Source organism: Hemiscyllium ocellatum, chromosome 29 (genome assembly GCF_020745735.1).
Source record: "Hemiscyllium ocellatum isolate sHemOce1 chromosome 29, sHemOce1.pat.X.cur, whole genome shotgun sequence".
Classification (NCBI taxonomy): domain Eukaryota; kingdom Metazoa; phylum Chordata; class Chondrichthyes; order Orectolobiformes; family Hemiscylliidae; genus Hemiscyllium; species Hemiscyllium ocellatum.
The window spans coordinates 635,524-660,140 of NC_083429.1; the positions used below are offsets into that span (position 1 = coordinate 635,524).

At 45.2% G+C, this 24,617-nt stretch overlaps 1 long non-coding RNA gene across 2 annotated transcripts; it reads right to left on the reverse strand.

Annotated features, from left to right (window-relative positions):
* Window positions 1-661: 661 nt before the first annotated feature.
* On the reverse strand, window positions 662-24,341 carry LOC132829646 (uncharacterized). 2 transcript variants are annotated; one of them, XR_009646250.1, is made up of 5 exons: window positions 24,273-24,341; window positions 20,809-20,891; window positions 19,409-19,508; window positions 17,842-17,985; window positions 662-1,400 (listed from the first exon to the last, which is right to left on the reverse strand). It is a non-coding gene; the product is annotated as an uncharacterized LOC132829646 (long non-coding RNA). The 2 variants fall into 2 exon arrangements; XR_009646251.1 differs by lacking the exon at window positions 20,809-20,891 and having other exon boundaries at window positions 24,273-24,334.
* Between the last annotated feature and the right edge of the window lie 276 nt (window positions 24,342-24,617).

A 24,617-nucleotide genomic window follows, 5' to 3' on the forward strand; every position in this document is an offset into this window, starting at 1 on the left:
TGGTGTGTATCAATGCTCTCGATGCCTTCAGATAGAGGTGGGCACCGAAGGGGATACCGTGCTTTATCCCACACAACTCTACTTTGATTTAGTCCCTTCTCACTCGGGCACTTGTAATGGTTTGCTTGGCCCAGAATGGGCTTTGTTTGGAAATATTCAATTGGTTACACAAATGGTTTACTGCTGGTGATTATATGTCTAGGTTAGAGTGGTGCTGGAAAAGCACAGCAGGTCAGGCAGGATCTGAGGAGCCGGAAAATCAACGTTTTGGCAAAAGCCCTTTTCCAGCACCACTCTAATCTAGGTTCTGGTTTCCAGCATCTGCGGTCCTCACTTTTGCACTGCTGGTGATTATATGTTAACCAAAAGCAAAATGGTGTAATGATGATGTTGATGGTGGGAAGGTTGCTGTGATAATATTTCTGGGCAGGAGAAATGGGGAAAAAGAACACTTCACAGCTCACAGAATGAGAACTGAAAAGCTGTTAAATCAAACCAAAGGTTCAGACAGGGAGGGAATATTTCCCTGGAGTTTGAGTAGCTGGAAAGTGATAGTGGCCGGGAATAGACAGGATTTTGTTTTACGGGAGGTTGAAAGTTTTAAAGCTGTTATATTCAGACAGTTTAATTTATTTTCTTTAATTTTATTTGTTGTGCAAAAAAACTTTTAAAATATTTTAAAACCAAAATGTACAAACGTTGTGTTAAAGATAAATGTTAAATAAAATCCATCAAACCAGCCCTCACTGAAACCTGTTGTGGAAGTGCAATCTCCTGGAGAATCCCTGCCCACTCCTTCCTACCTGGGCTCCATGGCTATATACATACCTGGGAGATAGCAGGAGGAGGAAACCATTCAGCCTTTCAGTCCTGCTCCACCATTCAATGGGAAACAGCTGACCATCCAGCTCAGTCTCCTGTTCCTGCTGTGCTCCAATCCCCTTTCATGACCTTACCTCGAAGAACTATATCTAAGTTCCCCTTTGGTTTCACTGCCTTTTGTTCCAGTGACGTTGCGGTGTTACTGTGTGCGTGTAGGCGGGGGTAATGTGATGGTGCTGCCTCCTGGAGGATGCACTCAGCATCCCTCATCATCCTGCAGTAACATCAACTGGGTTTCAGCAACTAGAGATAGAAACCATTTCCAGGATATGGGCCTCACTGGCTCAGCCAGCATTTATTCCCCATCTCTAGTTACCCTGGAGAAGATGGTAGTGAGCTGCTGTCTTGAACCATTCACAGTCCATTTGGCGCAGATAGACCGACAATGCTGAGAGGCGAGTGTGCAGGATTTTGGCCGAGTGATTCTCTATCTTTGGTCCTTCAAATGCTGGTTAACTTAATCACAATCTGCACATGATTTTGAGATTTCAGACTGCAAATCTTCACCATCTAGCCCCCTGTATAAAGGAATACGTACAGATTAGAAATTCAGAACAGACAATTCTAGTTTCTCTGGAATATCTTTTACCCCTTTCTTCTCCCAAAGCTGTAACCCTCCAGCCCACTTACTCTCTCCCACCATTCTGACTCTGCTACCCCCTAATGTACACCCACCCCATTCTCATGGAGTTACTGATAAACAGATCCATGCCACCACTGCCCGTCCCTGGTTAGACTCTGCACCCTTTCTGGGTTCACTTCCTTTCCCTTCAGTTGCTGCAAGTCAATAGTGTAACAGCAGAATGAAACAAAAGGAAACAGAAAGGGAGGTGGCAGATCCTGGACAGAAGAGGAACCTTCAGTCTGGGAGAATGGGTCAGATCCTTTTCTGCTTCCTATTATTGATTCCCAGTATTACAATGAATTGGGGATGGAGAGTGATCCTACGTGGGTGTGGTGACACTTTGATCCCCTAACTGATCAATACTATAAGCAGACATATTCCTCCTCCAGCCAATCACAGTGTGAAATACTTTCTGCAAAGTATACTTACCCAAAGCACATGCTCCAAAACCTGCCCACATTCTGTACATGTACAGTTCCAATTTTCCCCACACACGTGTGGTCCCTGCCTCAGGGATTGTGGGAGTTGTAGTCCCCATGAAGCCACTGGAGCCCTGTCTCTGGAAAGTGAATGAAAAGTGTGGACTGGAGGGTGTTGTGTATAGGATCCCCATTCAGACACACCGAACATATGGACTGTCACTTGGTTTTACTGAGACATCTGCTTCCACAAACTGATTTTCTGATGTAAGGAATATAGATTCAGCCAACTGGAGTGTGGAATGGTTAATAGGAGGAGCAGATTTTAAGCAGAGGTGGCTCAATGGTTAGCACCGCTGACTCACAGCATCAGGGACCTGGATTTGGTTCCAGCCTGAGGAGACTGTGTGGAGTTTACATGTTCTCCCCGTGTCTGAGAGTTTCCTCTGGGTGCTCCAGTTTCAACCAAAGTCCAAAGATGTGCAGGTTAAGTGGATCGGCTATGCTAAATTCCCACAGTGTCCATGCCTGTGCAGGTTAAGCCATTAACTACAGGAAATACAGGGAATGGGTGAGTCTGAATGGGATGCTCATTATAGGGTCGGTGTGGACTCCATGGATGAATACCCTGTTTCTGCACTGTAGGGATTCTATTCTAACCTCAGGAAAAATAATATACCTATCTCAAAGTGCTGCAAATCTGTGAAATTCCTTATTCAAAATGCAGTGGATGCCAGGACAATGAGCAAATTTACTGAAGAGATACAGATGTTGAATTTGCAATGGTATGAAGGGTGAGAGAGAGAGCAGGTGGGATAATACAGCGGAGACCGAAGTGAGCTCAATCATCACTGTATTAAATGGTGGAGCTGGTTTGAAGGGCTGCATTGCCTCTCCTGTGCCCAGTGCTCATCTTCTTACGGTAATAACTGGAAAGCTGGATCCAAAACTCATCACTTTCACCAAAGGAGATTTTCGAAAAAGCAGGATAGTCAGGTGGATTAGTGTTCCAAATTTAGATAGTGAGGAAGCATGTGGGAGATAATGATTTTGCAAATTTAAACTGAGGGGAGTTAAAAATCACACAGCAACAGGTTATAGTCCAACAGGTGTAATTGGATCATGATGAAGGAGGAACGCTCCAAAATCTCGTGTGCTTCCAATTAAACCTGAAGGACTATAATCTGGTGTTGTGTGATTTTTAACTTTGTACACCCCAGTCCAACACCGCCATCTCTAAATCTTGTGAATTGAGGGGAGACAGTGATTTATGGTTTTAGACTGTAGTACATTCACACGGTCCAGAATACTCTGTTGTGAATATCCATCCTGTACTTTATTACAAAGCCAAGGTCTCTGACAATGAAAACCAAACACCCAGGTAACATCGCCTCACCTCGTAATCTGATAAAAGACTTGTGATAAGTCTGGTCGCATTTAGAATACAGTTGGAAAGCGGGAAGATTAAATCCAATCCACATCTTGTGCTTAAACAAAGGAGACTACAATAGGATGAGGCAGGAGTTGGCTAATGTAGACTGGAAGCAAAGACTTTCAGGTGGGACAGCTGACAGTCAGTGGAGGAATATTAAAGAATTTTACAAACTGCTCAGCAAAAGTATATATCAGGGAAAAGGAAGGACTGTGGGCAAAGGAGTAATCTGCCCTGGGTGGCTAAGGAAATAAGGGAGTCTATCAAATTGAAATAGAAAGCATACAAGGAGAAAGACCAAGGAGAAACTAGGAGATTAGAAAACCTTTAAAGGTCAACAGAAAGCTAGATGGGATTGGGGGAGAAAAGTGATGAGTAGCTATCCCCAGGGCCAGAATAGCAGTTTACACTGCTCGAGTGGAACCTGTTGTGTGGGGAACATATGACCTCTGCAATTGTTGAAGCACTTCACTGTTACCATAGAGATAATCCTGATCAAGTTAAAAATCACAGCACACTCCGAAAGCTTGTACTTCCATATAATCCTGTTGGACTATAACCTGGTGATGTGTGGTTCTTAACTTTGCCCACCCCACTCCAACACCAGTTCTTCCACATCAGAATCCTGATAGACAGCCCCACTGAAACTTAACCACCTGTCAGATACCTGACTGAGCCACAGGGGCGTGTGGTTTAACCACAAAGTGCTGAGCTGAACGCAACTTTTTAACTGCCATTGCCATGGAGAAAATATCGAGAGACAGCGTCCATTCAAAACCACAAACCACAAAGGTATAAGAATGGGAGCCATACATCAGACAGGCGGGGAGTTACCTGATGCTGCCTGGAGGTGTTCTGCATGTACACTATCCAGGTAACTGCCATGTCTCATCAATAAAGACTCAAAGAAGTCCTCTCAGAGTTCTGTGCCTTGTTATTCCTATCCAGCAGGGTTTAGGAATAGGAGTACACAGCAATCAGTCTTCACAGTGGAGGAAGATACGAAGAACATGCCAGTAATTGATAAGGACACTGAGGAAGGTGAGGACCAAGAAACAACCATTATCATGAAAGAGTTAGAGCTGGGCAAGCTAATGGAGCTAAAGGTACACAAGTCTCTTTGCCCTGATGGAATACAAACTCAGGGTACTACTAGAGATAGCGGGAAAAATAGTAAATATACTTGGAGTCAGAGTCCTACAGCAGAGACAGGCCCTTTGGCCCAAACTGGCCCATTCCGACCAAAATGTCCATCCACATTAACCCATCTCCCTGCACTTGGCCCATATCCTTCTCACCCTTTCCTATTTGTGTATTTGTCCAAATGCCTTTTACATGTTGTTAATGTACCCACCTCAACCACTTCCACTGGCAGCTCAGTCCATATACATACCACCCTCAGGTTACCTTTCATTCTTTCTCCTCTAACCTGAAACTGATGCCCTGCACTCCTTGATTCCCTGGGCAAAAGACTGAGTGCATTCACCTTACCCATGCCTCTCGTGGTCTCATCGACTTTCTAGAAAAGATCCCTCCTCTGTTTCCTCTGCTCTAAACAAAAAAAAATCCTGGCTTGTCCAACCTCTCCCTATAACTCAGATCCCTGAGCCCTGGCAAAAATCCTTGTAAATTTCTTCTGCAATTTTTCCAGTTTAATAACTGAAACCGACATTACATTCATCACATTTCCAGTGTTTCCCCACGGCACTGGAACCAACGTGACAAGGCAATGGATTACAAGCCACGATCGATAATTAACTCATTTACAACAATCCCATATTCAAAGTTTGTTCCATGGTGCAGGTATCCTTGTCTCTTTCTGGTTGCATGATTAATTAATACTTGTCCTCATACAAAACATATCTGTAGCTTAATTGTTCCTGGGAAATGAGCCATGTTTTTTCAGATAATTAAAAACAAATGAGATCTCTCTCCACAGTCACCACGCTAACATGAAATTGGCTTTGTCTCAGTACTTTTTCCAGTCACACAGATTTGAAATATTCACCCACGGACAAAATACACACCTTTCCTTCCACATGAATGTGGAGTTTGCACATTCTTTCATTGTCTGCGTGGGTTTCCTCTGGGTGCTCCGGTTTCCTCCCACAATCCAAAGACTGGCAGTGCAGCTCAGGTGAATTGGCTATGCTAAATTATCCATAGTGTTCAGTGTTTTCTTAGGAAATGGGTCTGGGTAGGTTGCTCTTCGGTGGGTCGGTGTGAACTGGTTGGGCTGAAGGGCCTTTTTCCACACTGTAGGAAATCTAATCTAATCAAATCAACAAGTCTGACTCAGAGCCTCCCAGGTGTTGGCTAATCCTCCCCCTACCTCCCAAGATTTCCTTCCTGGTCAGACCCACATTGACGTTTTTCCCCCCAGTCTGGAACCTCTCATTTATTTCCCCCCACTCTGACCTCTGATGAGAACCATCCTGCACACACTGGCCAAATTATATTTGGTTGAACTAAAATGAAACAGACTAGAACTCTAATTACAGGCCGACCCCTGTCCCTCTCCATAACATTCCTGAATCTTCACAAGAGTTCTGATAACTTGCTGCAAAATGCTTCCCCATTGATACTTTGACCACTCTTCAGGATACTGGGGGAGGGGCCATTCCCCTGGGTCCTGTTCCCAAAGGGAGGAAGGGAGGGAGCTGCCAATGACAGATTAATCCCACATACCCACAGCCTCCCTCCCTGGCACTGACCCACCCTGCACATACACCAACAAGTGACCAGTACTGCGCCCGTTCACTGGTCTCCCCTCCTACAACACATGCTCCAGATCACACAGGAGCCCGGGTGATTGGCAGCAACTACTGCCCAATAGAGTGGAGAGGGCAAGGCTGGAGGACTGGGATAACGGGATTGTAAACAATGAATGAACGAGGAGGGACACGGGGGAATGGACAGGTCAGTGAGGGACAGGATCAGTGCAGCAGCAGCAGGGGATCCTGGACAAACTGAGCAATGGGAGAGGCTAACAGGAGGGAAACTAGAGGAAGGTTCTGTTTGGAGGCTCAGGCAGGGACAGCTGGGAGACAGTATGGCCTGGTGGGTTGGGCACGTTTTCCAATCAGCCTCTTCAAAGATGATGTTACTCAACCCTCAACCGGATCCTCCTGGTCCAGAGGTAAGGACACTGCCACCATTTCTTGGTGGGCTAGTGGAAAAAAAAGGATGATATTCTCAATCTCACTCACATGGAAACACCATGAGCTCCTCCCACTGACTGTCTACATGGGGATGGAGGAGACGGAGTAGATGGAAGGGGGATAAGGAATATAGGGACTGCGTTTCAAAAGGAACTCACCTGTGTTGGTGATATCAACAAGATTCTGTTCGCCGAGCTGAGAATTTGCGTTGCAGACATTTCGTCCCCTGTCTAGGTGACATCCTCAGTGCTTGGGAGCCTCCTGTGAAGTGCTTCTGTGATCTTTCCTCCGGCATTTATAGTGATTTGTATCTGCCGCTTCCGGTTGTCTGTTGCTGTCCGCTGCAGTGGTCGGTATATTGGGTCCAGGTCGATGTGCTTATTGACTGGATCAGTGGATGAGTGCCATACTTCTAGGAATTCCCTGGCTGTTCTCCCAATGTTGTCCCAGTCGAATTCATGTTGCTTGTCATCTGCGTCTGTGGCTACTAAGGAGAGCTGGTCATTTTGTTTCGTGGATAGATGGTGTTCATGGATGTGGATCGTTAGCTATCTTCCTGATTGTCCTATGTCGTGTTTTGTGCAGTCCTTGCGTGGGATTTTGTACACTACATTGGTTTTGCTCATGCTGGGTATCGGGTCCTTCGTTCTGGTGAGTTTTTGTCTGAGAGTGGCTGATGGTTTGTGTGCTGTTATGAGTCCTAGTGGTTGCAGTAGTCTGGCTGTCAGTTCGGAAATGCTCTTGATGTATGGTAGTGTGGCCAGTCCATTGGGTTGCGGCATCTCCTCATTCCATTGTCTTTCCCTTAGGCATGTTGATGAAATTGCGAGTGTATCTGTTTTTGGCGAATACATTGTATAGGTGTTCTTCTTCCTCTTTTTGCAGTTCTGGTGTACTGCAGTGTGTTGTGGCCTTTATGAATAGTGTCTTGAAGCAACTTCAGCTGGGATTAAAGAGTAAATAATAGGTGGGGACAGAGCCCAAAGAGAAACAGGAAAGACAAAGGAGTAGATAACAATCTAGCTGGGAGGGAGCATAGCAGTTAATGGTGGGGACAGGAACCTGTGTTTGGCAGCTGATGATCTACGTTATGCTGCAAAACAGACCCTAAGCTTGCAGTTGCCTGCCACTTTAACACACGAGTCTGTTCCATGGCCAACATCTCTGTCTCATGCTTACTGCAGTGTTCCCGTGAAGCTTGATGCAAGCTGGCAGAGCATTCCAGAACATACCAAAACACTCCATATTCCAAGGATCGCAATTTCCCCTCCTATGTAGTCAACAACACTCTCCAGTCCATCTCCATCACTTCCCACACATCTGCCAATGAACCACACCTCTTCAAGTGCAACAAGGATAGAACACACCCAGTTCTCACTTTCTTCCCAGATACAATGCATCATCCTCTGCCATTTCCACCACCTAATATCAGATCCCATCGGAGATATATTTCCCACTCCATTCCTTTCAGCATTCCACAGAGACCATTCCCTGTGAATTCCACGTCAGGTCCATGCTCCCCAACAACATACCCTCCACTCCCAGCCCTTTCACTTGCCAATGCAAGAGGTGTAAAACCTGTGTCCACACCTTCCCCCTCAAATCCAAAGGACCCTTCCACATCCAGCAGAGATTTTCCTGCACATCCAAATACCTCACCTATCACTGCCTTTGCTTTCGACGTGGTCTCCTCTCCACTGGGGAGTCAGGACACCAACTTGTGGAATGTTTCAGGGAACACTTCTGGGACACATGCACCAACCAACCCCACCATCCTGTGGCCGACTACTTTTACTTCCCTACCCACTCCGCCAACTACATGCAAGTCATGGGCCACCTCCACCACCAAATCCCAACCACCCGACGCCTGGAGGAAGAAAACCTCATCTTCCACATTGGGACCCTTTAACCACAGAATCAAGGGTTCCTCATCTCCCCTCCCCTGCCTTATCCCAGATGCAACCCTCCAACACGACACCACCCTCTTTAACTGTCCCACCTGTCCATCTTCCTTTCCAATTATCCACTCCACCCTACATCTGCATCTACCTATTGCCTTCCTAGCTCCCTTCCCACCAACCCCACACATCTCTCTTATTTATCTCTCAGCCCTCTTACTACTCCCCGTCCCCCTCCAATCCTGGCATTCCTGATGAAATACAACCAAAACGTCGATTCTCTTGCTCCTGAGATGCTGCCTGACCTGCTGTGCTTTTCCAGCGTCAAACGTTAATGCAAGCTGGAAGAACAACACCTCATCCTCCAGCCCTCTAGCTCCAGTATCAAATTCAAAAATTTTACATCCTGAACTCTCCAATGTCCTAGCCTCTTAACCCACACACTAGGCCTTGTTATCACATCGCCTATCATTACACACTACCTATGGTTAGCCACTAACATTTCCCATAAACAGCTATTCACCCTCCCCCAGCCAGATCGTTATCCACTCCTTTGTCCAACTGCTCCCATCTCTTTGGACTCTATCACCACCTATCATTTACTCCTTAAGCCCTACCTTCTGCACATAAAACGACATTTCTTTTCCGTAACATCAGTTCTGAGGAAGAGTCAGCAGATCCAAAATGTTAACTCTGATTTCTCTTCCCAGATGCTGCCAGACCTGCTGAGCTTTTCCAATACCTTTTGGTCGTTGTGTGAGATTTACAGCATCCGCAGTTCTTCTGTTCTAATTTACCAGAAATTTCTATTTCAGGTCTAGCAGCCTAAAACCATGCGTTTATAAACCCTCCCAGTCCACAATAACTCCATTTCTTCCCCAGACTTTGCAGTCTCTCCCACTCCCTTCACACTCACTAGGTCCCCCCCTTACCGTGACACTGCGCCTGCACAGCTGATGGCCACACATTGGCCTGCTGGACCCACCCCAATTCACTCCCATTGGCTGGAGGATCACGCCAATTCTCCTATTGGTCTGAAGCTGCTGTCAATCACCCGGGCCCCATTGTGACATGAGTGGGCTCCTCCCAAGAGCATCGGATGCTGAGGGTTGACCTCAGAGCTTTATAAAATCATGAGCAGTATGGATGGGAAAAATAGACAAGGTCTTTTCTCTGGGGTGGGGGAGTCTAGAACGAGAGGGGGTAGGTTTAAGTTGAGAGGGGAAAGGTTTAAAAGGGACCCAAGAGGCAACGTTTTTCACACTGAGATTGGTGCGTGTATGGAATCTTCTGTTCAGGGAAGTGGTGGAGGCTGGTACAATTACACCATTTGACATCTGGATGGGTATGTGAATAGGAAGGGTGTAGAGGGATATGTGCCAAGTGTTGGCAAATGGGACTAGATTAGGTTGGGATAGCTGGTCGGCATGGACCAGTTCGACCAAAGGGTCTAATTCCATGCTGGGGAATTATGTATGTCTCTATGACTCTGCCCTGGGATGAGCTTCATCATTCACAGTGAATGGGGCAGTAACACAGAGCACAGGGTTTTGTGGCTATTCAGCCCAATGGAGCTGTACTCTCCCCCTCTGGTGATGGTGCCAGTCTATCCCAACTCTCCTCCCATTTGTCTGTAGCCCTCCAAATCCTGCCTTACAAAAGTTAAATTCCAAATTTGTTTTGACAGTAACTACTGAATCTGCATCCAGCTGACGGTCAAACGGTTCCAGATGCTCAGAACTTAGTGAGTAAAATAATCTTCACATTTTTAACCTGCATTATTTACCGGTTACCTGAAGGTAGTTACTAAAAATTGTGAGGTTAATAATTTCTCCCTCTGTCTCTCTGTAAATTAAATATCCTGGAAACAAATCTGTTCCTGGTCGAAATCTCTGCCTAACCTTCTCAGCTCCAAGGAGAATTATCTGACCTTCTGCTAACTCTCCATAAAAGAGAAACCCATCTTAATTTTAGTAGTGCCATAAAGATGTACAGCAGAGAAACAGACCCTTCGATCCAACTTGTCTATGCCGACCAGATATCCTAAATTAATCTCATCCCATACGCCAGCTCTTGGTCAATATCCTTCTAAACTTTTGCTAATCACGTACAACATCTCAAAGGCATGACTGGGTAATTGTACCAGCCTCCACACTTCCTCTGGCAGCTCATTCCATACACGTACCATGTCCAGCTGGAAACATTACCCTTTAGATTCCTTTTAAATCTTTTCCCTCACACCTGAAGCCTGTCCCCCCAAGCTTTGGACTCACATATCCTGGGAATAAGACTCTGCGATTTCACCCGATCCATGCCTCTCACAATTGTATCCGATGCTCCAGGGAATACAGCACCAGGCTATTCACCCTCTACCTATATAACTCAAACCCTCAACCCTGGCAACATTTTTGCGGATCTTTTCCGAACCCTTCCAAGTTTCACAATATCATTCTGATAGCAGGCAGACCAGGACTGAAAGCAGAATTCCAGAAATGGCTGAATCAATGTGCTGTGCAGCCGCAAAATGACGTCCCACCTCCACTACTCAACGCACTGACCAGTAAAGGCAAGTACACCAAACACCTTTTTCACTACACTGCCTATGATTCCACTTTCAATGAACTATGAACCTGCACTCTAAGGTCTCTTTGTTCAGCAACAGCCCCCAGGACCTTCCCATTAAGTGTATAATTCCTGCCCTCATTTGCTTTTCCAAAATGGAGGATCTCACATTTATCTGAAAAATACTCGATCTGACAATCCTCAGCCCATTTGATTGAAGTCCCATTGTACTCTGAGGTAACCTTTCTTGCTGTCCAGTGCACCTCCAATTTTGATGTCTACTGTAAACCTACTAACTATACCTCATATATTCACATAGAAATCGTTGATATAAATGATGAAAAGCAGTGGACCCAGCACTGATCCTTACACCAATATGCTCATCACAGGCCTCCAGTCCGAAGAGCACTACCCTCCGTCTCCAACCTTCCAGCCAATTTGTATCCAAATAGCTGGCTCTCTCTACATCCCATGTTGTCTAACCTGCTAACCAGTCTGTTATGTGGAACCTTTTTGAATGTCTTTCTGAAGTCCAAGTTAGTGATTTATGTACAAAGCCATGCTGACTATCCCTAATCACTTCTTGCCTTTCCAATTGCATATAAACCTGTCCTTCAGAATTCCTTCCAATACCTTGTCTGCCACTAACTTCAGGCTCACCAGTGTATTGTTCCCTGGCCGTTCCTCATCATCAATGGCACCTGTCTTGCAGCACCTCACCTGTGGCTATTGGTGATAGAAATATCTCAGCGAGGAGCTCGGCAATCACTTTCCTAAATTCCCATAAAGATTTGGGATACACCTGATCATGTCCCACAGATTTACTCAGCTTTATGTATAAGACTCCCAGTACAACCTCCTCTGTAATATGGATAGTTGTCAAGTTATCACTATTTATTTCTCCAAACTCTCTAGCTTCCATACCCTCTTTCAGTAAAAGCTGGCATGAAATCCTCGGGTAGTATCTCTCCCACCTTCTGTGATTCCACAGACAGCCTTATTGATCTTAGAGGGTCCCTATTCTCTGCCTGGTTACTCTTTTGTCCTTAGTGTTTTGTAGAATCTCTTTGGATTGTCCTTAAACCTCTTCCCCCCCCCCAAAGCTATCTCATGTGTGCTTTTTGCCCTCCTGTTTTCCCTCAAGTGTACTCCTACTGCCCCTATACTCCGAGGGATTCACTCAAACCCAGCTGTCTGTACCTGCCATATCCCTCCTTCATCTTTTTGACCAGACCCTCAATTTCTCTAGACACACAGCATTCTCTACACCTACCAGAGTTGGCGTTAACAGGAACATACTGTCTATGTTCTCTTGTTGTCTCATTTTCACAGGCCTATGGACGCAATGGCAGATGAGGACATGGAAACAGTCACTCTTAGTAAAGAGGTAGTGTTGGGAAAGATAACAGCCCAAAAGTACATGGGTCTCCTGGCCGTGATGAAATGCATCCCAGGGGACTAGAAGAGATGGTGAAGGGTCTATTGTCCTTCATTGCTAGAGGGATGGTTATGCTGCAGCTGTACAGGGTGCTGGGGAGGCCACACCTGGAGTACTGTGTACAGGTTTGATCTCCTTACTTCAGCAAGGATGTACTGGCACTGGAGGGGGTGCAGAGGAGGGTCACTAGTTTGAGTCAGGAGTTGAGGGGGTTGTTGCATAAGGACAGACAGAATAGACTGGGCCTATACTTGTTGGAATTTAGAAGAATGGGAGGTTGTATTGAAAAAAATTAAATTTAGAAGGGAATAGATAAGATAGAAGCAGGAAGGTTATTTCCATTTTGTGGGGGGGGTCAGTCTAGAGAGCATAGCGTCAAAATAGAGGGGCATCTGATTTAGGACAGAGTTGAGGAGGAACTTCTTCAGCTAAAGGCTTATGAATCTGTGGAATTCCCTGTTGAGTGTAACAGTTGATGTGATCAACTTGAATGTCTTTAAGGCAAAATGTAGATTTGCAAACAGCAAAGGAATTAAGGGTTATGGTGAGAGAGCAGGAAAGTGGAGCTTAGGCCATGAAAAGATCAGCCCTGACCTTATTGAATGGCAGTGCAGGCTTGAGGGGCCAGACAGCTTACTCTTGCACCTATTCCTTCTGTTCTTATGTTCCCACTTTCCAGCCGTCCCTTTACCAGGGGGTTGCAAAGAAATATTGAAAGTTCTCACCTTGTACCGTCAAAATTCACCTTTGTCCAAATTTGAACACCAATTTTTAGATCTGGTCTATTATTTTCTGCAATATTTTAAAACTAGTAGAATTATCGTCAGAGAATCCCAAGTGTGGAAGCAAGCCATTCGGCCCATCACATCCACACTGACCCTCAGATCCTCCTAGTTTACCCCTGTAACGCTGCATTTCCAATGGCCAATCCACCTAGCCTGCACATCCCTGAACAATATTAGCAATTCAGCCTGGATTATCCACCCAACGTGCACATCTTTGGACTGTGGGAGGAAACAAGAGCACCCGAACGAAACCCACACAGACAAACTCAATAAGGTGATCGTCCTGTTCTTATTTCCCAGTTGCACCCGAGCGAACTCCCACAAATACCCTCCCTAAGCACAACAATAATGTTATCCCTGATCAAAAACACCCTACCACTTTCTCTCTTATCCCCCTTTCTATCCTTCCTCTTACATCTATTCCCTGGAACATTAAGCTATCTGTCATTTCCAACCTAAGCCACGTTTCTGTAATACCCAAAATATCCCAGTCCCATGTTCAACACCATATCTTAAGCTCATCTGCTTTCCCTGTCAAACCTCTTGCATTGAAATAAGTGCAGTGCTATCAAAAGGACAGACTGATGGGCAGAGGGGGTGGGATGGCCCTGTTGGTGAGGGATGATGTTCAGCCCCTTGCGATGGGAGAGACACAGAATCAGGAGATGTAGAGTCAGATTGGAGGGTGCCTAATGTCGTCCCACTTTTCAAGAAAGGTGGGAGAGAGAAAACAAGGAATTATAGACCGGTTAGCCTGATGACAGTGGTGGGAAAGATGCTGGAGTCAATTATAAAAGACCAAATTATGGCTCATTTGGATAGCAGGAATAGGATTCGTCAGAGTCAGCATGGATTTACAAAGGGGAATATACTGACTTGGATTGAAAATTGGCTGGCTGACAGGAAGCAAAGAGTAGTGATAAACGCTTCCTTTCGGAATGGCAGACAGCGACTAGTGGGGTACCACTAGGTTCGGTACTGGGACCGCAGCTGTTTACAATATACATTAATAGTATAGATGAACATGTTAAAAGTAATATTAGCAAATGTGCTGATGACACAAAGCTGGGTGGCAGGGTGAAATGTGAAGAGGATGTTATGAGAATACAGGTTAAATTGGACAGGCTAGGTGAGTGGACGGATGCAAAGCAGATGCAGTTTAATGTGGATAAATGTGTGGTTATCCACTTTGGAGGCAAGAACAGGAAGGCAGATTACTATCTAAAAGGAATCAAGTTTGGTAAAGGGGAAGTACAACGAGATCTAGGTATCCTTGTACATCATTCAATGAAAGCAAGCATGCAGGTACAGCAGGTAGTGAAGAAAACTCACTGCATGCTGGACCTCATAACAAGAGGAATTCAGTATAGGAGCAAAGAGGTCCTTCTGCAGCTGTACAGGGCCCGGGTAAGACCGCACCTAGAATATTGTGTGCTGTTTTGGTCACCACATTTAAGGAAGAGCATTGTGGCTATTGAGGGAGTGTTGGGTTGGTTCACAAGGTCAATTCCCGGAATGGCAGAATGATCATATGTTGAAAGATTGGAGCGACTGAGCTTGTATACACTTGAGTTTAGAAGAATGAGAGGGGATCTGATTGAGACCTACAAGATTATTAAAGGGTTGGACACTCTGAAGGCAGGAAGCATGTTTCCACGGATGGGTGAGTCCAGAACCAGAGGACACAGTTTAACAAAAAGGGAGAGGCCATTTAGAACAGAGTTGAGGAGAAACGTCTTCACCCAGAGAGTAGTGGACACATGGAATGCACTGCCCAGAAGGCAATGGAGACCAAGTCTCTGGATACTTTCAAGAAGAGATGGATAGAGCTGTTAAAGATAATGGAATCAAGTGTTATGGAGATAAGACAGGAACAGGATACTGATTGTGGATGGTCAGCCATGATCATAAAGAATGGTGGTGCTGACTCAAAGGGCAGAATGGCCTCTTCCTGCACCTATTGTCTATTGTACCTTGTCAGTCCTACCTCATTCTGTGCCTTGCCCTTGCCTGTCTAACTTCTCAACTGTACCAGCCTCAGACTTACCTCCTTTCTCACTATCTCTTTAGGATTACCCCACTCCCTCACTGGTTTAATGCCTCCCAAGTAGCACGAGCAAATTTCCCTGCTTGGATATTAGACACCTTCCAATTCAGGTGTAATCCTTCCTTCTTATGCAGGTCAATTCTACCCCAGCAGAGATTCCAATGATCCAAAAATCTGAATCCTTCTCCCCGTATCAGATCCTTGGCCACACATTCATCTGCTCTACCCTGCTATTCCTACTCTCACTAGCATGTGGCACCGGGAGTAATCCAGATATTACTACCCACAAGGACCTGCTTATTATCCTCCAGGCTAATTTGCTATATTCTCTCATCAGGACTTCATCCTTTTCTCTTATGTCATTGGTACCAATGTACAGCGACCTCCCACTGATCATTCTCCCCTTTCAGAATAGTCTGCACCCTCGGAGCCATCCTTCACCCAGACAGCAGGGAGGCACCACCCCATTCTGATGTCTCACTGTCAGCTACAGAAACTGTACCCTGTGCTGCAGACTAGAGAGCCCCTTATCACCATCGATTGCGTGGAACCTGATATACCTCACATTACACTAGATTCATTACACGAGTAACTTGGCTGTCAGTGCGATATTCCCCTGAGAGTGTGACCCCCGACGCTTTCCAAAACAGTATACTTGTTTGAGATGGAAATAACCACAGGAGACTCCTGCACTACTTGCCCTCCACTCCTCCCTTTCCGAGAGGAAACCCATCTGCCTACTGGATTGGCAGTTTTCCTACCTTTCTGAAACTGTCACCTATCACACCCCCGGCTCCTGTAAATTCTTCATTACCTTTAACCATCGCTCCATCCGATCCATGAAATCCAAAAGGATTTGCATCCTCACTTCCTGCAGACAATCAGGATCATTGAAACTTTCCTTAATCTCCTACATCCAACAGGAAGAGCACATCACTGAACGAATGGCCATCTCTGCATCTTAACAGTCCACAGACCCAGAAAAAGGCACACAGTCTTACAGCTTTACAAAACACTACTCTAGAATAAATTAGTATCAATATTTTATATTCAAAAACTTAATCAAAGTATCATAAGATGTGTATGTAAAGAAATAAACCGTCACCCTACTGAATGTTGTAGCTTTACTAAAATAAAGCAGACTAAGATTTATCTTTGAAGAGACCGAAACCCACTGAGCTGTGAGTCACAGATGAACAGCACTAAACAGAACCTTCGGTCAAATTTGTCCATGCCGACCAGATATCCCAACCTAATCTTATCCCTCTTGCCAGCACCTGGGCCATATCCCTCTAAATCTTTCCTATTCATGTCAAGTATCCAAATGCCTTTAAAAAGCTATAATTGTCAGCCTCCACCACTTCTTCTGGCAGCTTATTCCATACACGCACCACTCTCTGCTTGAAAAAGTTGCTCCTTAGTTCCCTTTTATATCTTTCCCCTCTCACCCGCAACCTATGCTCTCTATTTCTGGACTCTCCTACTCAGGGAAAAGACCTTGCCTATTTACCCTATCCATGCTACCAATGATTTTATGGACCTCTATGGAGGTCACCCCTCAGTCTCTGATGCTCCAGGGAAAGAAAACCCCAGCCTTTTTGCTCTCTTCCTGCAGCTCAAACCCTGGCAATATCCTTGTAAATCTTTATTGAACCCTTTCAAGTTCCACAACATCCTTCTGATTGATGGAGAACAGAATTACACACAATATCCCAAAAGAGGCCTAATCAATGTCCTGTACATGACCTTCCAACTTCTCTACTCAATGCTCTGATCAATAAAGGAATGTATTCCAACAAATTCTTCAATATCTTATCTACCTGCAACTCTACATTCAAGGAAATATGAACCTGCACTGCAAGATATCTTTGTTCATCAACATTATCTAGGAATTTGCCACTAAGTATCAGTCCTGTGAAGATATGCTTTTCCAAAATGCAGCACGTCACATTTATCTCAATTAAACTCCATCTGCCACTTCTCACCCATCTGAACAACAAATCTGAGGTAACCCTCTTCGCTATCCACTATACCTCCAATTTTGGTGACATCTGAGATATATAGAGAGATAGAGAGATAGAGAAATAGAGAGATATGAAAAAAAACGACGAAAGGAAGTGGTCCCAGCACTGATCCTTGCGGCACTCCACTGGTCACATGCCTCTAATCTGAAAAATAACCCTCCACCACCACCCTGCCTTCTACATTTGAGCCAGTTCTGTATCTAAACGGCTCGTTCTCCCTATATTCCAAGAGATCTAACCTTGCTAACCAGTCTTCCATGGGGAACCTTGTGGAGTGCCTTACTGAATTCCATAGATCATGTCCACCTCTCTGCCCTGATCAATCCTCTTTGATACATCTTCAAATAACTCAATCAATTTTGAGAGACATGCACATAGTCATGCTGACTATCACTAATCAGTCCTTGCTTTTCAGAATACACGCGCATCTGGTTCCTCAGGATTCCCTCCAACAACTTGCCCAGCACCAATGTCAGGCTCACCAGTTGATAGTTCCCTGGCTTGTCCTTACCACCTTTCTTAAATAGCGGCACCACGTTAACCAACTTCTAGTCTTTCGGCATCTCACCTGTGATAATCGTTGATACAAATATCTCAGCAAGAGGTCCAGCAATCACATTCCCAGCTTCCCACAGAGTCCTAGGGTACACATGATCAGGTGCTGGGGATTAACCAAGCTTTACGGGTTCCATGACACCCAGCACGTCCTCCTCTGTAAGATGGATATATTCAACACGTCGACATCTATTTCCCCACATTCTATATTGCCCATGTCCTTCTCCACAGTAAACACTCTTGGGATTACTCATAACTCTATTTGCCAAAGATATCTCTTGTCCCCTTTTCGCCCTCCTGATTTCCCTCTTAAGTATACTCCTACTGTCCTTAATGCTCAGAGTTTTTTGGGATTTTTGGTCTGGAATAAATGCAAAATATTACATCTTGAAAAAACAATCGAGGGCAGACTTACACTAATTAAAAACAGGGCCTCGAGTAGGGGTTCAGGTCTTTCAAGTCAGTGTCACATGTAGACAGGGTGGTTAAGAAGGTGTTTTGCACACTTGTCTTCATTGCTCAGACCTTTGAGTACAAGGGTTGGAATGTTATTTTGGATGTTGGGGAGGCCTTTTCTGGAATTCTGTGTCCAGTTCTGGTCATGCTGATATCGGGAGGACATTATGCAGTTGGAGCGGAATCAGAAGCGATTTACCAGGATGTTGATGGGAATGGATAGTTTGAATTCTAAGCAGAGGCTGGATAGGCTGCGACTTCTTTCACTGGTGCACAGGAGGCTGAGGAGAGACCTTATTAGACTCAAATTATGGAGGGGTGGTATCAGTAATGTGAATAGCAGGTGTCCTTTCCAGGAAGGGAGACGATTCAAGACTGGATGTATACCTTTTAAGGTGACAGCAGAACGGCTTTAAAAGGTCGGGGTTTGGGATTTTTTTTGTTCAGACAATGGTTTATGTGTAAAATGAACTATCAGAGGAAGTGGTATTTGAGAATCAAATTACAATTTTAGGGTGGCACAGTGGCTCAGTGATTAGCACTGCTGCCAGGGCCCCAGGTTCGATTCCAGCTTTGGACAACTGTCTCTGTGGGACTTGCACATTCTCCCAGTGTCTGCATGGGTTTCATCCAGGGGCTCCAGTTTCCTCCCTAATGAGAGAACAGCCCTATGGTCTGGGAGGACAATGCTGCCTTTACCTTTTACACAGTGATGCCACTGTGTCTCTGGGATGGGGAGAGGGAATGCTGAAGGTGGTAGATGGGACACCACTCAGGCACAGTGCTTTGTTCTGGAGGATGCTCACTTTGTTTAATATTGTTGGGGCTGCACTGATGCAGGCAAGTGGAGAATGTTCCAACTCAATCCTGATGTGTGCCTTATAGAGAGCAAACAGATATTGGCGAATCAGGGGTTTGGGAAAACTGAGGTTGTTCTCCTTGTAACAAAGAAAATTGAGAGGAGCTGTGACAGAGGGGCTGAGAGAAGTTACCCGTTATAATAACAAACCTTACACCCATCAGCTCATTATACAAGGATAACAGGACAAACATTAAAGGTTTGGGAAGATTCAAAGGAGTACTCTTATGCAGTAAATGGGATTCAGATGGAACACAATACTCACACACAATGCGAATATCCAGGTCCCGATGAACTGACTAATTCAATCAGAGTTTGGTGTTACAATGACTGAGATTACCATCTGAATGTCCACCTGTAGTATCCTGTAATACAAGTTTATAAAATCCATCACTGTCATTTCAGGTTAGAAACTCTCACCATCCCCTCCTCCTGGCCCAGGATGACTGGACACATTACCCCTTGTGGAGGTCAGCAGCCAGTTCAGAGGGAAATCTATGTGGGTTTCTAGGAGTTTCCACACTGGGACTTCATGTGACTGAACAGGGCAGATCTTTGACACATGGGGCAGAATGTTCCAAGAGTCAGTGCGATGTGGAGAGCAGGATTTGCTATCTTTTCTTTCCTTCCATGGTGCTGTTGTGCCTCATCAATAAGTCATGGGGGGGTGAAAGGATCATGCAGCTTGATGGGCAAGTTGCCTCCATTCTAACCAATGGGCAGCAAGCTCCTCCCAGTCATCCCATACAGCATCTCTCAACACAGAGCAAGTCTGCACGCTTCCCACTGCCCAGTGCTCCCAGTAAATGTTAAGAAGAATTGGAGGATGAGGGGGCGGGAAACTGCTAGAACTTTACAGTTATGCCTTTTTCTAAGAGGATTGTGAAGAGAGAGAGATGCACAGGAGAAGCGGGCAACAAGTTGTCAGATGGAGTATAGTTTGGGAAAATGGGATGTTGGTCATTTTGGATGAGATAATAAAAGAAGAGTGCTATGACTGAGTAACAGTGGAGCAATGGAGAGATGATGTTGAGAAGGGAGAGCTGGGCAGTGTCAGTGTACATGTGAAACCTCACAGTGTGCTTTTGGACAGTATCACCTCCTGGCAGTATGTAGGTGAGATACAGTAGAGAGCAAGGATAGATCCTCGAGAGACACCAAGTACAAGGAATTCAGAAAGGAAAGGGAGAGTGGAGATGAAGCAGGATTTACAAATGATGGGGTGGTCAAATGTTAGTTTTTTTTTGCAGAATAGATGAGAAGGACATAAATCAGAAACGTTAGACAGACAGAACAAGGAACAATACCTGTGAATCGGTGAGGTGGACTGATAAGGAGGAAACAGAGTTGGAATTTCTGTAGTTTAGCGAGACTAGTAAAAGATCAAGATGAGCTCTGATAAGGCTTGACAAGAGACTGAAGAAAGATGTAAGTTTGGGACAAAAATCAGGAACACCATGTGAGGTAGTTTGTCTCGATGGGCTAGTGGGAGGGAGGGAAGTAGCAGAGGCAGCTGGTCGGATTGTCTCAGTCTTAGTGACAGAGAAACTCTATGTGCTCCTTGCTCTTGTTGTTGGAGAGAAGGATGAAGGAGACAGGATAACGGACAGGGTTTTACAAAGAAACAAAACCAGGGTTAGTGATATTTAAAGTGAGTGAACAAACCTAATGTATTTAACTTTTATCCAGAATATTAAAATGTACAACTGAAGTGCTTGTTCGAATCCCAGCTCGGCAGACGGTGGAATCTGAATTCAAGAAAAAATAACTGGAATTAGGAATCTCCTGATCTCCATGGAACCATTATAAATGGCAAAAAAAATCCTGCCAACCTGACAGTCGCCCAACAAGCTACTCACTGTATTAATCACTGCAAAGTCTCAACAAAGGAATGAAACTGGATGGACCACTCGGCATCTAACAAGGCATTAGGAAATACAACCACAGAATCAGCCCTCTCGACTCTGCAACATCCTGCTCACTGACATTTTTTTATGCAAAAATGTGGCGAGCTGTCTCACAGACTAGTCAAGGAACAGCCTGAGATCGTCATACTCACAGTGTAATCCCTGACAGATAAGGGTCAGACACCACCATCACCATCCCGAGATATCAAGAGTGTGATGATGGAAAAGCACAACAGATTAGGCAGCATCCGAGGAGCAGGAGTATCGACGTTTCGAGCCTAAGCCCTTCATCAGCCTGACCTGCTGTGCTTTTCCAGCGCCACACTCTCGACTCTGATTTCCAGCATCAGCGGTCTTCAATTTCTCCTCCTAAAATCTCTGGATATGTCCTGTCCCACCAGCAGGACGGACCAGGCAGAGATGGTGGCACAGTGGTGTACACACAGGAACCAGTTACCCTGGGAGTACTCAGCATTGACTTTGGACACCAGGAAGTCTCATGGCTTCTGCTGATTACCACGTACAGTGCTCCCACGGCTGATGAATCAGTGCTCCTCCATGTTGAACAGCACTTGGAGGAAGCACTAAAGCAATAAACTGGTGACAAGCCTACTCTAGGTACAGGATTTCAATGTCCTCTACCAAGAGTAGCTCAGCAGCAGGATTACTGACTGAGCTGGTCGGGGCCTCAAGGACATAGCTGCTCAACTGGGTTTGCAGCAGGTGGTAACGGAACCAGCAAGAGGGAAAAACATTAAATCTTATCGTTATGAATCTACCAGCTGCAAATGCATCTGTCCATGACACTATCGGTAAGAGCGAACATCCCACCGTCTTTATGGAGACAAAGCCTCACCTTAAAGTTGAGAAAAACCTCCATTGTGCTGAGTGGTACTATCACCGTGCTAAATGGGACAGGTGGAGGAACTCAAACTGGATATCTCTGAGGCACTGAGATAACAGCAGCAGCAGAACTGTACTCCAGCACAATCTGTAATCTCATGAGTTTGTACATCCCGCACTCACCCATCACAATGGACAGGAAAGGAGGGCATCCATGAGCAGCACCAGGGGAGAAAGTGAGGTCTGCAGATGCTGGAGATCAGAGCAGAAAATGTGTTGCTGGAAAAGCACAGCAGGTCAGGCAGCATCCAAGGAACAGGAGATTCGACGTTTCGGGCATAAGCCCTTCTTCAGGAATTCCTGAAGAAGGCCTTATGCCCAAAACGTCGAATCTCCTGTTCCTTGGATGCTGCCTGACCTGCTGCGCTTTTCCAGCAACACATGAGCAGCACGAGGCATACCTAAAAATGAAGTTCCAACCTGGTGAAGCTACCAAGCAGGACTACCTGCATATCAAACAGCATCAGCAGCAAGCAACAGAGCTAAGTGATCCCACAATCAATGGATCAGATCAGAGCTCTGCAGTTCTGCCACACCCAGTTGTGAACTTTAAGCCAGTTCAACTTAGTTTGAATAATATCAACAAAATGGTTAAGTAGTGTAAAGGCTATGGGTCCTGCTAACATTCTGACAATAATACTGATAGCTTGTGCTCCAGAACTTGCCACCCACCAAACCACGTACCGCTCCAGCACTGGCATCGACTGACAGCATGGAACATTGCCCAGGGATGTTCAGCACAAAAACACAGGGCAAATCCAACCCAGGAAAATTTCCTCGGTCAGTCCGCACTCGATCAGCAGTAAAGTGATGGAAGTAGTCATCATCAGGGCTATCAAGCAGCAGCTGCTCAGCATCAGCCAGCTGAGTGACACTCAATTTAGGTTCCACCAGGGCCACTCAGCTCCCGATTGTGTTACCGCCCTGATTCAGAACCTGACAACCAACTGAATCCCAGAGGCGAGGTGAGAGTGACAGCCCAGTCCCACTCTTTCTAGCTGATTCCACCCTAATCTCAGCTCATATACTGAAACTCTCATCCATCATGTGTTATCTCCAGACTTAATTATCCAAACACACTCCTGGCCAGCCTCCCAAATTGAACCTCCCTATAATCTCAAGAAAAAATTGAAACTCTATCGCCCAGGTACTCACTTCTCCCTAAACATGTTCATCCGTCAAAAGGCTCCTATTCATAAGCAACAACAATTTAAAATTCTCATTCTTGATTTGATTCCTGGCTGTGATTATCCCTATCTCCCTTAACCACACATCCTTTGAGATCTCGACAACCCATTTTCTTTGAGACTGGCAACGGTTTGTTAATTCATTACTTCAACTGTGTGGCTGTTTCTACAGTTGTCAAAGCATCATGGTCTGGAATTCGCAGTCAAAACCTCACAGGTCTGCTTTCCACCGTTAAGACATCCCTCAAAACCTGCTTTTTTGCAATGCTTTTGGTCACCTCATCTAATATCTTTATCTCTGACATTATATATAAAGTTCTCAATAGTATTTTTGTGAAATTATAAGCATGATAATAAAACTACAAATTGTCTTCAAATCATCACTGTTGCTGTAATGAATAATCTGTGATGTCTCTTATCCAACCACATTGTGGGAGCACCTTCGCAACACAAACTGCAACTGTACAATAAAGTCAAATATCACCCTCTCCACAGGCAACAGGGCTTTGGCATTAATTACTGGTATCTGTGGAAGCAGAAACACAGTTGATGTTCGTGGGAATGTAAAACGGGTTACAGGGAATGAAAATGGTGCAGAATTTCTTATTGGGAAAAAAGAATTCATGACTATCAAAAATATTCAAGCAAAAAGTAATCTGATAATAGAGCAGCACATGGTCAGGGGCTGGTTCGCAGGGAAAAACTCATTTACAAAGGGTCTATAAAAGTAATAATACAATAGTAAACAGACGAAAAATACACCCATGGTTCGAGAGTGAGGAAGCTAGATATTGACAAAGTTGTCCTGAGGGAGCCCAGAGGTGAATCAGAGCAGTATTGGCTGCTATGATCTCAATAACTCTATACCAGAGAAAGGCTGCACATGCGCCTGGCTGCACCTTGCCCCCTACAAAGATGGCGGCTCCGCATGTGTCCAGTGAATCATTGTCCCGAATAAAGATGGCGGTGGTCACTCAGGCCTGCAGCCGCTGAGGCCATTCCTCATTTACTGCAAACACGGGACCGGGACGTTCAAATTTGTGTTTTCCGACATGCACAATTTGTTTGTAAAACCTCTCCACTCATAGCAATACAGTTTTTCTCCAGTTTCCCTGTTAATTTCTTTCCTTACCGTATCCTTTCTCAACAAAACTTCACGAGCACTCATTACAGCGACTCTGCGCCGCGCGCGAGGGTAATCACATGGTTTAGTTGAGCTCCGCCTTTCCTTCCCTTTGATTGGTTGGAGGACCAACCGTCAGCTAGGTCCTCCAGCTCCGCCCACCGTCCTTTCATTGGTCCGTTGCTGACATCAATCATCCGGAGTCACTTTGTTGGATGGAGTATGCGTAGTGTGTCCTGCTTTTGCTGATGGGGCGTTTACTGAGGGTAAGAATTCCCTTTGTGTGAGATCTGCAGTAGATTTCCTTTATTCATGGAGGGAATTGCCTTCCTACACATGACTGTATAGCTGTAC